The 17,464-nt window shown below is 39.4% G+C and overlaps 1 protein-coding gene across 1 annotated transcript in view; it reads right to left on the bottom strand.

Moving 5' to 3' along the window:
* The window catches only part of hdac7a (histone deacetylase 7a), a 46,603-nt gene extending 31,601 nt beyond the window's left edge, over positions 1 to 15,002 (bottom strand). Inside the window, exons 1-2 of the mRNA XM_030768458.1 lie at positions 14,712 to 15,002; positions 95 to 163 (exon numbers count right to left, since the gene is read on the bottom strand). The gene's annotated coding sequence lies outside the window, so the exon portion shown is untranslated. The remainder of the gene's footprint in view (positions 1 to 94; positions 164 to 14,711) is intronic.
* Positions 15,003 to 17,464: the final 2,462 nt, after the last annotated feature.

Raw genomic sequence — 17,464 nt, 5'->3', positions numbered from 1 at the left:
TGATTCGTTATGACATAAACAGAGAGTGAAACAAAGCCTGTGTGAACTTAAAGAAAGTGTTAGCCTGTTAACACTTAAAATGAGTGTAACTTACCTGCCCCTCCTGTACAATGACTGTCTCCTCCTAACGATTCTACGGTCGGTCCCGACGACGTACTTCCATCTGTTGAAAAATCAGTTAAGATTTTTGTCTATAGAATAAAAAGTTAAATGTTGTTTTCAGTCAGTATTGGAATATTCCAGCTAAAATGTGAATACGAATCTTTACAAAGATTCCCGATTAACACCATTCTGCTCCTCGTTGGGAGCAACTCCACGATAAATATCAACGCTTAACTTTTACACAGTTTCTACTCAGACTCTGTTACTACTCAGATTACCTTAGATGCAAATGCGACAAGTGAAAATTGTACTTCTTAATGTATCTTAAGAAGCCTTAGTGAAGGCTTTTGCAAGACATATGACAACTATTCATAAAGCTGTAGGCTACAAATCGCACTACAGTCTATCCCTTTCTACGTGGACTATTGGTTCGTTACCACACACTTGACTGACAAGTGATTCACAGAAGCAGCGGCGAGCCGGGGTACTAAGAAACCTGCAGCATCGTACCACCGTCAGAAAAGAAATAGCCTACTTTCTGTGTTTGCGACCTTCAAAACTACACATCCATACTAACTGGAGTGTGTTGTTGAAAAAGCCGCTTTAGACATAGCCTACATCATACGGAACTGCAGGTATTCTACAAAAATGACTGAGATCTAACTACCGCGTGTCAAGAAGAGATCAAAAGTAGGCTAATGATAATCAGTTTAATCTGTCTCCTGCCGAATAAGGCATACCCACACTCAGAATTCTTTTGCATGAGAAATAAAGGAAATTATCTGTACCTCGTATGAATCACCCATAAAATGCAACAACTCAGTCCTCTCTCTGAAACTTTCCAAGCAAAAAAAAAGAAAAAGAGAAAAAAACAATTTCCGTCGTCTTGAGGTGTTCACTTTATTTTGCTGTGAAGATGCTCAGAGGTCCGTCCCTTATAAATCCAAAACTGGACTGATAGAGATACTAGTAAATTATGCGACAACGAGAGAGACCAAAAGACACAGAGACAGAGTTATTACAAGTAACTTAGTAAGTCCGTCCCCTGAGCAGGACGAAAATAGAAATCTAGGCGGGTACCACCAAAAATAGCTTTGACATCACACGACTTCTCTCTTGCATTGTTTCCGTTTCTGAGCTTCTCATTGGTTAGCTCTGCAGCCAATCCTACAATAAACTTCCACACTGCACTCTAGTGTATTTTTATTGAATGGTTCTTAGGCACCCTCCTCGTGTCTCTATGCCAATGTGGATTTCGTTTTTGTTTGGAAAAAGTGTTGTTGTTGTTGTTGTTGTTGTAAATTTAAATAGCATATGAAATCGAAAACGTTTTATTTATTAATTTGATCAAATTTATTTAAGTTTATGTTATTCTAAGCATTATTATACAATGACAATTCTGCTGAAATGTTATTCTTATTTCCAAAATCAAAGTTCAAAGAGATCCCTAAAAAATACATTTACCCACGCGTAAACGCGCGACAGCCCCAAACTCAGATATTCTCCAGATTACATTTGAGCATAATTCTGATATAAAACAGCCAGAGTTGTGAATACCTCTGAAACAGTAACTGCGGGAAGCAAGATGTTATTTCAATCAGATATGAGTCTAAACGTTTTATGGTCATCTGACGAAAAAGGTGCTCTCGATTGGAGAGAATGACAGATAAGGATGCATTACAGCGTCAGCCATAGCGTCGAATTTTCTCGGTGCATGTCAGCCCACCCCCGGCTGCAGGTCTTCCCGGTCTCGGTGGTCAGCGCGCACGAGCCACACACACACGCGCGCTGTACCAAGATGAAGCGGCCTGTTTCCTGGAAAACAGGTCAGCTGCTAGCTAAATCAACAGGGGGGTTGTAGTTTCCTCTGCACTACCTGTACACCATGTTGACTGGGAAAAGTAATTCTTAAACTATAGATTGTTGTCTCAATGACAAAAAACTGTTTTAAGTTTTTTTAGATTGTAAATGCAAGATAAGGGAGTTACACGGTAATATCAAACTGGTTAACATAAAAAATGGTGCAAAAACTTAACTCACTGAAGTAATTTATCCTCATGCATTTTTGTGCACAATTACACTTTATTTAAGTTTGCACTATTACCATTATTAATTAGATTTTACTGTGTATTATAGTTCTTTGATGCATATATTGGTTATTGAATTATGTGCATATTTTTATGTGCATACAGTCCACACTGTAAACTCTACAGTGTCACACCTCAATACAAACTCATCTCCTTGACTGGATCAAGTAAATGCTACTAATATGACTCACGTTGAGAGCAACCTTAAACTTAATGTTCAAAGCTAAGTGAGCATTAAATAATTAAATCAACTTATAGCGTATGTATTAATGTGAATGGTTGTGTATGTGTGTTACTGTTTTCCCCAGTTAGGGGTTCTCTTTTCTGTCTTTTTCTGTTGAGTTTCAATACTCTGATTTCCAGCATACTCAGAGAACACCTCGTTCAGAGCTAAATCCTCATGCACACCAAGATCGAAACTGTACAACACAAATTAACGCACATCTAACCTGCCCGGGGGAACCCAGTGCCCTTACCAGAAACCCTCCTAGGTGTGGGTGTAGAGATATGTGTGTGTGTGTGTGTGTGTGTCAGTGTGTGTATATTCATAAGTGTGTGTGTGTGTGTGTGTGTGTGTGAGAGAGAGAGAGATGATTACACAATCCCTCAGTCTGAATCACGTCCGGTTTGAGCTGAAAATAACACGACCACAGTGTGACACTGAAACACTGAGCACACACACACACACACACACACACACACATATACATGTTAGTAAACCTTGTTTTCAGTAAATGTTGTATGATATTTTCTGCTAATATATAATATCATAATTACAAATATTATCTGGCTGCATTAAACAGAGACGTAATTTAGTGCAAAGATATCATATTAATCACTGTTTGCATGTACAAAAAAACATCTTTAGGTAGAGATATAACTTACACCTACCACACTAGACTATTGTTTGTCCTAGTTATAATGAGTTATTGCGGCATTTGGACTGAGCAAGACCTAAACTTCCAGCTGCTTTCAATGAGAAATCCCAAAAAAAGGACTGACCCAGAATGCAGGAAATATGCAAACAGTATCTTTTATAGTTAAAAATTCTGCCTTTTTTTTCAGATTCCAGTAAGTATGAAAGAGACGTCGTCAAAAAAGAAAAAAAAATTTAGTCGGTTCAATAAGCACAGGATGTGGTCAACTGATTGTTTGTCACCTCCCACACACAATTACAGACACAGACAAGCATATGCACACATGAACACACACGAGCACAGACAGACAGACACACACATACACACACAAATTTATCTTTACATAAATATTATGAAACGTGTCCTTAAATTATCTGGGCTTGGTTCCATAGTGGGGTCAAGAACTTCTTAATAAGTTATGTAGCAGTGCACCATGTAGTTGTTCTCCATATCTCAAGTCATTCAAGGATATTTGTAACATTTAATACAGTAATTATTTATATGTTTTGTATTTTTATGTTTTACATAGCAAAATAAACTAGTGTTCATTTGGTTGATATATTTGATACTTAGGGATGTACTGAAGACTGAGAATGGAGAGGGGAGATAAAGACAGACAGACTTATGGGGGGAGAGAGAGTGAGAGAGAGAGAGGGTGAGAGAGAGAGAATGAAGGAAGCCTTTGTTGCAGTGACCAGCCTAAACCCAGCTGGGTTCTTAGGATGAGGCACCATGCGGCTACCTAAGCTCTGTCTTCCCTGCTCACACACACACGCACGCACGCACACACACACACACACACACACACACACACACAGCTGAGATCCTGGGGCTCAGAGCCTAGGGCATCATGTAAGACATGGAGATTTATAAACCTGAAACTGTATAACACTCTGTCTCTCTTTTTCTCTCTCTATCTCTTTTACTCTATCTCTCTCTCTTTCTCTCTAACACAAACATGCACACAGATACACTGATACACAGCTGGGTCTTTTGTAGATCTCATTTGTTTAGCGGAGTTCCTCTCAGATCTTTCTAACACATCAGTACAAGATCAGTAGGCATTAGGAGTGTCTGCTGTTTGTAACTACAAGAAACAGCTCAAAATGAAATATCCCAAACAAAAGTGTGCCAAAAATGTAGGTTAACCAACATCCTCAAATGTGAACTCATTTTGGTTTTCATGCTAAAATGCAGTGGAACTTGGGTGAACCCTCTAAATGAAATGTTGTGCATGCGTAGCCATCATAAACATTGAATTTACAGTATGATTATTTTATTTATTTTTGATTACCAAAAGTCTATTGATTAGTGTTATGATTAGGAGGTTGGACGGAGATGTTCTAACTAGTGAGGCTAATTAGATCAATCTTTCAGGTTAATAAACAGCATAAGAATTTCTTCTGTTACTGTTACTCATGTACAAACTCTGATAATCACAAGCATGATGTGTGCTTTTTGAGATTGAGAGAAAATGAGCAAAAATAAACACATTGTCTCAAATTCTGATTTTGTCTCAACTATCAGTCAAGAAAATTGGCTAAGTAAGTGAGATCTGTGTGTGTGTATTGGTTTCAGTACTAACTGTCCAGCAACAGCAGGAAATCTAACTAATGATTTTGTTAAGCTTCATTAAAGGTTTATGCTGGTCCAGGAATGGTAGGGAAGTGGTTGATAACCTACTGTCTGTGATTAGACAGAAAATCCCAAACAAGACAAAGTCTCTGACAGTCTTAAATGTCAACGGACTTGGTCAGATGTCCAAAACAGATTTAATTACATCTGCAGACTTTGTGTCGTCCGTCAACATGCACGCACGCACACACGCACATGCACATGCACACACACACACACACACACACACACACACACGCACACACACACACACACACACACACACAAACACAAACACAAACACTCACAGGCATGGTTGGGATGAGTGTCTATAATACTTCTTGTTGACCGGCTCTAATTGGATTCTCTGTGGCATTTGCTTGTACATCTCATAGAGGTTGTACACATAAAGTATGTTTGTCTGTAAATGTCAGTTTTTTGGCTCTGGGTTTGCGTCCCAGAATCGCCCTGAGATACAAACCTCACGGCCCTTCTCTCCAATGTTCAGCCACTAACTGTCACGGTATCACAACAAACTGAAAAAAGAAAAAAAAAAACAGCCCTCAACAGGTTGAAGATTTTGGTCTAAGTATGATGTAACACAGGTGTGATTTTTAAAAAGCACACAAAGCATTACTCTTGCAATTACTATTGTGAATTCATAGCCTTTGGGTCAATGAAGGCAGACGTGTGGCAGTGAACAGTCCCAGTCTGAACTGTAAATGATTCTGAAATATGAAATGGATAATCAGAACAGGGTACCAAAACAGCCACCCTGCTCCTCTCATCTGTGTTGAAGACATATTTTGTTGTTCTTGGGTTTTTGTATTTTCAGATGAGTATACTCATAAGACCACAAGTGGGTATTTTACATCAAACTTTTCCTTTTTGTGAATATCTCAAGTGGCATGACCTGTTGTAGAAGGAGATGAGTCATGTCCCTTTCCAGTGATTACAGGCTCTTAATTGGGAACAGCTGAGTTCAATACACAAATGAATGGAAGTGCACTGGAGTTTAATACACTGTAGGAATGCCTCGAAGTAGATTACAGCTCTGCTCCCCAGCTGTTAGTCACTTCTTAAACCTAATCTTAAATCTAATTTTACGCGAGTATTTCACTTAGGTTACCCTTTTATATTATTTTGTATTTGTGATGAGTATAACGGGACAGTCATAATGAAATATATCTGATACAATATGTCACTTGTACATCTTTCCTCTGCCTGAAACTTGCACCTCACAAAAGAACTTCCATGATTCACTTATGTGCAGAGAACAATAATATGATCTGGTTATATTGTCAGACACAGTGAGGCTAATTAGCTCCACAGCTAAAGAAGTTGTCGTCATATTATATAAATGAAAAGAGATGAAGCAAAGCAAAATGTGTGCATAAGAAGAGAAAAAGAGAGAGAGAGAGAGAGAGAGAGAGAGAGAGAGAGAGGATGTGGGGTTATGGTGTGCCAGCAGGGTCCATCCCTTCAGAAAATCAGGAGGAATGTAGAGAATGCTGGATAAGGAGTGATAGAGCAACCAACAGTTAAAGTAGGGTGGGGGAGAGTGATAGGGAAGGAGGGAGGGGGGACAAGAAGTTTAAGGAAAGCAGAGGAAGAGAAGTTTAAGGAAAGCAGAGGAAGAGTAGTTTAAGGAAAGCAGAGGAAGAGTAGTTTAAGGAAAGCAGAGGAAGAGTAGTTTAAGGAAAGCAGAGGAAGAGTAGTTTAAGGAAAGCAGAAAAAGAGTAGTTTGAGGAAAGCAGAAAAAGAGTATTTTAAGGAAAGCAGAGAAAAAACAGATGGTGGAGAAGAGAGATGAAGACTGAGAGAAAGTGCGGGTGTGGAGAGGAAAGGAAAGTTTAAATCTCAGGAGGCTGAGAGAGGAGAATTTTTGTGTGTGTGTATGTGTGTTTGTGTGTGTGTGTGTGCGTGCGTGCATTCATAAATGTATTTCATGGGAATTTCAAAGCTTGACGGAGAAATGGATTTGTCAAGATTCTGGGTGTGGTGTACAGTGCAATTACACTGTACCGTGTCTGACTCATTCATGAGTAAAACAAACCAAATATTCCTCTGGACTCTCAACACTGCTGCACATTGTGTCCATCAGCTTACTTTGGCTCTGACCTTTCTGCTCTGACCAGCTTGCTAATTGAAAATCCCATAGCAAAACTTTTAAAATGAGCAAAAGTCCACAAGGGAGGTAAAAGCATTCGAAGCATTTTGGATGAGTTTCAAGATTTTGAACATTTCAGAATTCCCAAGTTCAGCCTGTGTATCACCAGTGCTGTTTGAAATTTTTTTTTAGAAAGATACTCCACATCCAGGTGTTGTTTAATAATGTAGAGTTTAACGTATGAATAGATCACAGACTATGTGTAGATCATTTTGTACCAGATGGAAGTTAAATATTGATTGCTTCTCATACTGAAAGGTTGATATGGTTTATGTTAAACATATAGGGAGACTATCACAGTATATACACAACTCACTTGAGAGAAAGAAAAAAAAGTGTTAAAAAAAAGGCGGTTAAGTGTTTCCACTCTGTTTTTCCAGTCTTTTGTGTAGCGTGGGGTGTGTGGGTACAAAAACACGCTGCTGAGCAAAGCGTAATGTTCAGTTAATGCTAGCTGGAAACTGCTTTGTCTCACTCTCTCTGTCTCTTTTACACACACACGCACGCACACGCACACGCACATGCACACACACACACACACACACACACACACACACACAGCAGAGACCCTCATCACATTACGACTCACCAGTCACACAAACACTTTCCAAAATACAAGAAAAAGTCCCTTGGCTCGCTAAGGTTTCCTCAGAAGTGGGATAAAGTCAGAAAAACAGTTGTTTGAATAGACAATTTATAGACAGTGTATATATACCTTTTATAGGTGTAGAAATACATCCATAAACAGTGTTGGGGGTAACACTATGTAAAGTAACGCATTACTGTAATCTGTTAACTTTTATCTGTAACAAAGTTGTGTAATGCATGACAGTTTACATTCTTTTGCTCCCATTACACTTACTGACTTAACTGTTGCCCTATACCAAAGACGGGTGTAACAGTTCCAGATGTAAGCTTACAATACATCTAGCCCTGGAGAGGGGGTGTTCATCTTTGAATATCTGAGTAATTTGTGTAGCAAACCTTTACATAGTCCCTGGCATGTGAAGCAGCTTTTGTCTGTTTATCTAAATCACTGTATCTCTTCCCAGGTTACACAGGTCCTACACTTAGCTTATGTAATGATGAAACATGAACTGAATTCTGAATGGAAGCTGACAGGAATAGTTCAAACTGCCCTGGTCTAAGTTTCCTTGACTCATCTCATTAAGTAAATTGAACCTCAACACACAAGTCCATTTGCTATTGTTATTTCTGAGTGGAGTCAGTGAGAGAAAATTTTGTCCTCTTTGTTTTAGATGTGTGTAAATTCCGTTCAATAACACTATTATATTTATAATACTTTTAATAGATATTTGAACAGATTAGGTTGAGCCTGTGACTCTGTATATCGTCAGTACACTCGTCATTTTCTGATAACAATGTCAAAAAAGACATCTTTTCAGGGACTCAGCCTTGTTTACAACAGGCAAAAGATTTCTGAACCTTTATATGTTGTGGGAAATGCTCTTCATGCATTATAGAGTCATTTTTAATGTACTATAAAAAAAGTCTCTCTTTGGACGAAAGGTGCAAAGGGATAGAAAAAAAGAGACAAATAAACTAATGTAAAAAGACAAAGACAATTTTTTTACAGGTTAAACGAACACAAATCGACTCATTCACTTATGTATCTGACTCAGCAATTCAAAATGTCCACGAGAAAAAGTAGCATACTTTACAAACACACAACAAATGATTACGAGGAAGGAACATATTGTAAGACAGTGGTGGAATGATAAAATAGTGTGTAAATTCATGGAATTGTTGTTTGAAAGGCTAGATACAGTGTGTGTGTGTATGTGTGTGTGTCTGCACACGTGTGAGTGTGTGTGTGTCTTCTGAAACATTACTCATTATATGTTGTTAAGGAAGCAGACAGGGGATATTTAGAGGAAGTTTGAGTGTGGTTTAAGCTTGCAGTGGAATATACCCTGCCAGACAGGGCACTGAGTCTCTGGGTAATTCCCATCAGGCCTTCAGTAAGGTGGATGTGAAATATCTATATCAATAACATTGATGACATCACATGATAAAACGCCAACGTTTTTAAACAACAACCAGTCTGAAAAGGTGGGTGGATTAGGGTGGAAATGCAAGCTAAAAATAGCTTCTCTCTTTCTTTTTCAATCACTCATTCAATCGAAAGCATAAACTAACCTATCTCTGAATGACTGAAATGTAAATTTGACTAGAGGAATGCATGAGAAAACGCATCTACCTAAATGCTGCTAAAATATTGTCGTTCATATGAAATATGACAGTCATTCGATTGCACAGGAACTGTAGCATAATGACATTAAGCCTTAAGTACACAGTTATCAAAATCATCATGGAAAATATTTGTATTAAAAAGTCAAAGCAAGAGAAGCTTTTTCCCACATTACCACCCCTTTGAAGGAAAAAAACCGAGGTCTTGACAATGAGGTTTTAACAGTCATCGCCTCCTCTATGATAACACACGTCAAACAACAATGATGCCCCATCTCCACTTAACAGTACTGCTGCTGTGATATGACTCACAATTTAATGACAACTCAGAAAAGGGAATAGGGTGGAGAATACCAATAAAGACCTTTTGTTGACCTGTACAATTTAACTGATACAAATGCGCCTACATACATTATAAAATCTAAAAGCTAATAAAGTTTTGTCAATAAAATCTATGTAAACCAGATAGCATGTAAAAAAAGTTTAGTTCCTACTTGAGTTTGAATAAGATAGTAAGATTTGCTTCATACAACAACTGGAACAGACTTACTGCCTCATAACACAGTTATGTTTCACTTATGATAAAAAAGTTGTGGAGATGGACCACGTCTGTGACACAATGGAAGGTGTAGCAGACAGGAATCACATCATTCTGTCTACTTCTTTGTGGTCTGTGTGTGTGTAACTGTGGTGATGATGTACAAATCCCTAACAACACAGACCACCCCCCCAGTCTGACCCCTGCCACATTTATATCATTTCCCTGAAGCTGCCTGTCAAACTGTCTCTCTCTTTCTCTCTCTCTCTCACACACACACACACACACACACACACACACACATACACTCACACACTCAGTGCTACCCACTGAGTCACAACCACAGAGACCATATTATGGAAACTAGAGCAGGTCTCTGACTGTAGTAGGAAAAAAACAGGGAGAAGTCATTTATCTATCTCTATCTATTTGTCAACATTTATCAACAGTCTTCATTGATGTAGAGTCTGAGAGAAATACCTGGATTATATATAATACGATTAGGGAATTCAGTTTCCAAACTGAATATCAATTATCATCTGGTATAATAAATTACATCTGAATATCATCAGGATATCATTCCTTTTGTTAGTGCTATCTTCGGTAAAGTAGAGTGTCAGAGAGACAAAACCTGAATACATAATCCAACTGTTAAATTTCAAATCCAAACTCAGTCATACTTATCTGTCTTTCTCTCCTTCTGCCTTAGTCCTAGGTCCTTTGCATTTCCGTCAACATGTAAACACCACAAACAATTCTTAATATGCTAAACAACACGTAGCACAGTTCCATTTGTGGTCATGAATATTGCTACCATGGTCATTTTTTACATTGTCCATCCTAAAGTGGAAATCCAGTTGCTACTACACAATGTCCCTCTGGCTGTTTCCATGGACTGTAGCGTTTATCCAGAAAATGTAGCTAAAATTTGAACGTGTGTGCTCTTTCTCTCTGATGATTCTGTGGCTAAACATCTGCATCATGTCTAATGGAAAAATTCAAAGAGTGTCGAGCCCGTAACTCGAATCTCAGGGATAACCATAGGACTTCACAGAGGCAGCTCTGGGGTTGCTTATCTGACTGGGGCACCGAGCACAATTTAAACTGGTGGTCTGTAAACTGTGACCTGCCAGCTGCTGTTCCTAAGAGCACTGATGTAATGGCCTACTTATTGTAACATACGCCGTAACTCTGAATTATTTTTAATGCGGTTCATATACACAAACAGTTCACTCAATTTTTTTTCAAACTAACATGAGGTCAGTGAATTGTACTTGAGTACTTGAGTCAATAAAGACTGTGAGTTTGCATAATGTTTTCAAGTAATGTTAGTTAATTATATTTCACAGTATATACAAAGATATATCAAGATTTTATTTCAGGCGAAAGAGAAACAGTTTGGATTGTTAAGTTTGCCCTGTATAAAACAGATCCTGTTTCAAGGTTTGTGCACCCAGTTCTGAGTCACCGTCCCTCACTTCCTCTCTCTCACGACACAATTTCCAAATATTTAAAAGGAAAGACAAAGACAAATGTGTAATAGTAGAAGGGAAACCACTCTGGGGCGAAGCTAAACGTGCTATTGATTGAGCCATTCAGTAACTCAATCTCAGAGTCTCGCTCATAACACTCTTATGGCCTGACCAGAAAAAAAAAACTAAACTGTCTTCGAGACCACATCTGTTCACGCAGCTCTGTGCGATTTCCCTTTTCATTGTCCAGGCCACCAGAGGAGGGCGTAAATCTGCATTCCAAAGCCTCTCAGTAAATCCATCAACAAAGACCTCAGTGACGTTCATCCAATATGATGAAGTCAAACATTTCTGTCACATAAGCAGGGGAGTGATGAAAAAAATTTTTTTTTTATAGTTTAATTTGTTAACAAAGTGATTTGAATGAATTCTTCAACAATAAAATAACATTTGTGTCTGCTGCTGTTATAAAACTAGTTGGAACAATATATATAAAAAAATGTGTAAGACAGAATGCTATTGTTTTCCTAATAACTCTGCTACACTGTAAACCTGAAAAAATGATAACCGAAAAAAAAGCTAAGGCGCAAGAGAAAAAAAAAAATTCAGTAAGCACCAGCGGCTTCAATTTTTGAAAGATATCTGCACCGTTTTGCGTTTACAGTGAAGATTTACCCCCGCCTGTAATATCCAGGTGTGAGTTTGGAAATGGAAAAGTGAGATCCTCCTCAGTCAGACAGGATGTCCTGCCAGATACTTGCTTTGACCTCCTCACCTCTCATAACCTCTCTGGTTGAAATGCTAACAGACTAGCTTCAGGAATAGAATTCCCAAAGAGATCTATCTATCTATCTATCTATCTATCTATCTATCTATCTATCTATCTATCTATCTATCTATCTATCTGTCTATCTATCTGTCTATCTATCTACCTGTCTATCTGTCTATCTGTTTATCAAAGACATGGGGGGGTTGTCCTCAGCACTCTGTCTTCTCATCAATGAGAAATCATCAATTTGGCACACAAGCAGACCTCTGGCACACAAGCAGACAGCTACATACACATGATCATTTAATGATATCTAAGTTGAAAATTGCCTTAAAATAGATCAGACATTACTTAGACTTGAGCAGCAATGAGTCATGTCAAATCAAAATTTATCAGAGTGAAATTGTACTGGAGTGTGGTCACACCAGAGTGGTAGTGATTTAGAATAGTAGTGAATGGTTGTTGGGGGACTGGGAGGAGGGGCCAAAGGCCAGTTGTTTCGGTGCATGTGCTGGACGTCCCATCATGGAATGCTGGGTGCAGATGAGACTAAAATAGATAATAGCAGAGAGGATGATGGTGGGGGGGGGGGGCAATGGTCTGCTACTCCCTGTGGACTCAGGACAAGGGCAGGACTGTCCAGTGGCTCCACAGACAGAAAGTCAACACTTCCTGTATGGACAGGAAAGGCTACTGCAGTAAGGCCTTATCGTCCCCAGCACATGCAGCGGGGTGAGGGACTGGGAGGTGGAGTAGAGGAGCAGACGAGGCATGTAAGTGAATAGAAGGTGACACAGAGAGAGAGAGAGAGAGAGAGAGGGAGTGTTCACCTGAGGCATGTTTACCTACCCTATACACACACACACACACACACACACATATATATATATATATATATATGCATATATATATATACACACACACACACACACACACATATATATGCATATTGTATGTCCTAGAACTGTTCACTGACATCAATCTGTGCCTTTTTCAGCAAGTCTCCTCTTTCTAACATTTGAAACTCAGCCTTTATGTATGTTCTAACACACACACACACACAGACACACACACATTATTATAATAGGTAAGCTAGCGGCAGTGGAAGCCAAAAGGACTGTGCGAGAGTTGTGTGGTAGAGCCACTTCCCCTCCTGTTGGAGAAGAGGACATTTCCTCATGTCCTAACATCACATGCCCATACCCACAGTGTTATCGTATTCCAGACTGTGGGCTTTTCCTAACCTTTCACACGGTCTTCTGATCTGTAGTTATGAGAGGGAGATGCCTGCTGCAATCCCGTATAATGGAGCTTTCTCTATAAATTCAGTAGAGACTCTTACAGTCATTGATGAAAGTCATGGGATCTGTAATGATCATAAAGCCAAAGCAGTAAAGGTTGCTTATCTGTTAAGACTTGGAGAGTGCTAATGTGAGTATAAGTGTGTGATTATGGGCCTCTCTTCTGGATGCCATGAATCAGATATGATGAGAAATAAACCAGCCACCACAGCTGCTGCTTCTTCAGTGTCCTATTGTCTAGGATCTTTCTTCATACATCATCCCCTGTAATATTAACCTTTGTGATAAAACAACAGACTCTATAGCCTCTTTAACATTAGGACTGTGTGTGTCAATAATCATACATCACCCCCTGTAATATTAACCTTTGTGATAAAACAACAGACTCTATAGCCTCTCTATCATTAGGACTGTGTGTGTCAGTGACACTTTGAGAGGACCAGAGCCAGGTTGAAAATGGAAAACACAGAGATGTTGGGTTTGTCCCATCTATATAAATAAGAAGACCCCAGGAAATTCATTCTTCCCTTAACAGGACAGCATGCGTTTCTTTCTGATTCACACACATGAACGCAAACACACAACCACTCACACTCACGCACCCAAAGACAAACGCAGAAAAACCAACCTCATACACATGCTGACATCCCTCCCACATTTCCATATTCCCCCTCCAAAACCAAAAGGACACCAGAGACACAGCAGGCGGGACTGCTTTCTCCCTGAACTTTCAAATCTCATCCCGTCTTTTTTTTTCCCCTTTCTGATGTTTGTCCTCCTCTCACTGACACAGACACACACGCACACACACACACACACACACACACACACACACACACACACACACACACACATACACATGCTGTCTGACTCTCCAATTGTGGGTGGGTCTGTTTCCAATTTTCTCACCCCTCCACCCAGAAAAGAAAAATCACCTCCAAAAACAACAAAACAAGTGAAAAACGCACACGCTTCACTAAAGTTCCACTCGGCATAAGACACAGGGCCTCTCCCTCCTCAAGCTCACTAACTCTTATCATCCTTTTCCTTCCTCTGTGAGCGCGAGCGTGGGAGCAGACACTCTGAGCGCTGAAGAGAAAACCTGCACCCGCAAACAACGGGAGGAAGCCGGTAACATGAGTAGGGGCACTCCAAAACCGAGTGCAGAGAGAGAGAGACAGAGAGAGAGAGAGAGAGAGAGAGAGAGAGAGGAAAACAGTTGGAAAGAGAAAGAAAGAGCGAGATAAAGAGATCCTTGCATGGAAGCGACGTGTTTCAGAAATACAAAGTAAAAAACAAAATGGGTTTGTGAGGTTTGTCACAGAAGTCTTGACAACAGTCTTGACAACTTGCAAGTTCAGGTTTCAAAACTGTTAAGAACATTTAAAAATAATAAAAAAATAAAAAGTTCTGAGAAACTCTGATAGAACTGCCTTGCCTTCATCACTCCACCCTTCAATATTATGAAAAAAACAAGTCAGAAGTTATAGGAACGCTGAGACATTGACACTAAGAAAGTGAGCAACTTACCAGCTATTGGTGTGTGTCCAGTGTGAATTTCACCTCGTCTCTGCTCCCGTTCCCATAGGAGAAACTACTGAGGGTATTAACTCACTCTGATCAACGGTGCCGGGGAAGAGCAAAAGTCCGCGACAAAAGACACAACGCAAAGGAACGAAGGAGGGAGTGGAGGAATGGGATTTAACCCCCCTGAACTAACTGTTGGAGTCTTCCTCTCTCTCTCTCTCTCTCTCACTTCTTTTGTGATCACAAATGTTCGCAACAGTTTATCTCCACTGTCAGTGGACACGGGTGTCAGGATCCCCCTTCCAACTGAAGCTGCAAGTCGAAGCAGAAAAGGACAGAAAAGAGTGAGAGTCAGTGAAAGAGTCTGTGTCTGTGTGTATATGCGTGTGTGTATGTGTGTGTGTGTGTGTTTGGTGTTGGAAGGGGTAAGGGTGGGAGGGGCCCACTCTGAGGAGGCTAGGGGCCGTCTATGAGAGACAATAGCAGGAAACTGTGTATCAGGGCAAAATACCAACACAGAAATTATTTCAAAGTACATTAACAACTAACAACAACATGAGAGAAAAATATTACTGCATATAAATTATTACACATTACAATGGCATCCAGAAAAACATGAACATGGTTACAAATGCCAACAACAGTTGATGACAACAAGGGCATATACTGAAAAACAAAAATCCCTCAAAGTACTTCTCCTGATAACAAGAGGAAAGGAAGAAGAAAAAAAAAACAAACAATGATAAGAAAACTGAAGCATTTGAAATGGTTGCATTAAAAACTAAGAAACAGAGAGATGAGACAATGCATATTCAGTTTTATACACTTTCCAAAAATTACATTTGCATATGGTGAAAACACAGACACACTCACACACACACACTCACGCACATGCACACACAAACACACACACGCACGCACACACGCATGCATGCACACACACACACGCACACGCACACGCACACACACACACACACACACAATGACTGTTATCCAAACTTCCCAATCTTGTGTTACGGGCTTCTAACTGTTGCTTACTGCCATGTTACAATAGAGAGTATTTTTCAAGCCTACTGATTGCACACATAACGGGCCTGATTTCACCCTCCTAATTCAATTTCCTCTCCTGAGGGAATCTCTGAGGGGTGAACCCTGGGAGCAGAGATGAAGTGACCTTTTGTTTAGCTGCTCTCAGCAAAAAAGCAGGCAGTCAAAAAAAGGATTGATTGAGAAATCTTAAATGCTTAAAGTTAATCTGTCAACAAATGAGTCCACTCATGTTGAATGACATATATAGATGACCCACTAATAAATACCTGGTGATCTTTTAAAAATGTATTTTCAGCAAATTACCTTCATCAAGTTACCTCCACAGTTGAGAAAGAACATTAAATATCCATCTGAAGCAGAGAACATTCTGGATTGATTAGGGTGAGCAGAATTTAAATGTTACACACTGAAATCCAAAAAAAAATGGACTTCTCCCTCATTCTCCCTGAATCTCCTTTTCATCTTTTCTCTAGATTGTTGACATCTTAAAAGAAAAAGAAAAGAGACGGAGAAAAAAACTGACATGTCAGACATGCATTCCACATCGTACATGGCTATGATATCCCTCACATAAATATTTAAGGTACAACAGTAATTCACACATGCTCAGGGATCAATGCTTCCAGTGACTACAGTTAAAGCCTGAAAATACCACAGGGTGCCCTCTATAGATGGCTCAGGTAAAACTTTCCTCAGACCATGCCTGAGCTTTAATGGTCAGTGTGCAAAAACACATAGAGGGAGTGAGAGAGAGAGAGAGAGAGAGAGAGAGACAGAACTATATTTTATGCCACAGCTAATTTATTACTTCTGACAATTATTTTACAACTTTAAACTGTTCCTGTCACTTTTACTCTAAATTTAAAGTACAATGTAGTCAGTGTAAATTACTATACTTATTTCACTGTAATAACACATGACGGTAAAACTAGTGCAGCTACTGAAAGGTATGGCTAATGTATTTTACAGAGAAATGTTTTGACACTTAATAAGGCGCCATAATGCAGTATGTGTAATTGCACGCATCAACAACTCTGGAATATGATTATTACACACCCAGATGAAATACTGTTATATAAAACAGTATGTAATATTTTATTTAACAGAATGGACATGGCAATGAGTTTTGTGTCTCCGAGACAATGGTGTCTCAGAAACATATGAGTTTAATTTTAGCCACTGAAAACAACAGTGTGCGTCATTATGAATGGCATGGCAAACAGAGAGAATGTGTTTGTCATTAAAATGACTGAACTCATGGGCGAGTCCTCTCGAGAGGGGTGAGCATGCATACAAACACACACATACATACACACGCACACGCACACGCGCACACACACACACACACACACACACACACACACACACACACACACACACACACAAACATGCAAACAGTCACCTACATAGACACACATACATGCACAGACACGCACACACACCCTCACACACACACATACATACACGCATAGACACCCTAACACACATTCACAGACACACACACAGAATGTGAATAAGTTTCAAATATGCACCAAAGGATTTACATTTTATTACCAAATAAATTCACGCCAACCCTTGACCTCCTCAGTGTAGACAGAAATATACCATATAGCTTAGATTTAGCTCCAAATAACTGTAACATATAAATCGCATTGCAGGGTGATCTCTCTACATTTTAAAAATAGGCATAAACAGTTCTGAGTATA

The sequence above is a fragment of the Chanos chanos genome, chromosome 3 (assembly GCF_902362185.1).
Source record: "Chanos chanos chromosome 3, fChaCha1.1, whole genome shotgun sequence".
In the NCBI taxonomy this organism is placed as follows: Eukaryota; Metazoa; Chordata; class Actinopteri; order Gonorynchiformes; family Chanidae; genus Chanos; species Chanos chanos.
The sequence above is the reverse complement of the archived record's forward strand: the minus strand, read 5'-3'. Positions and strand labels throughout refer to the sequence as shown.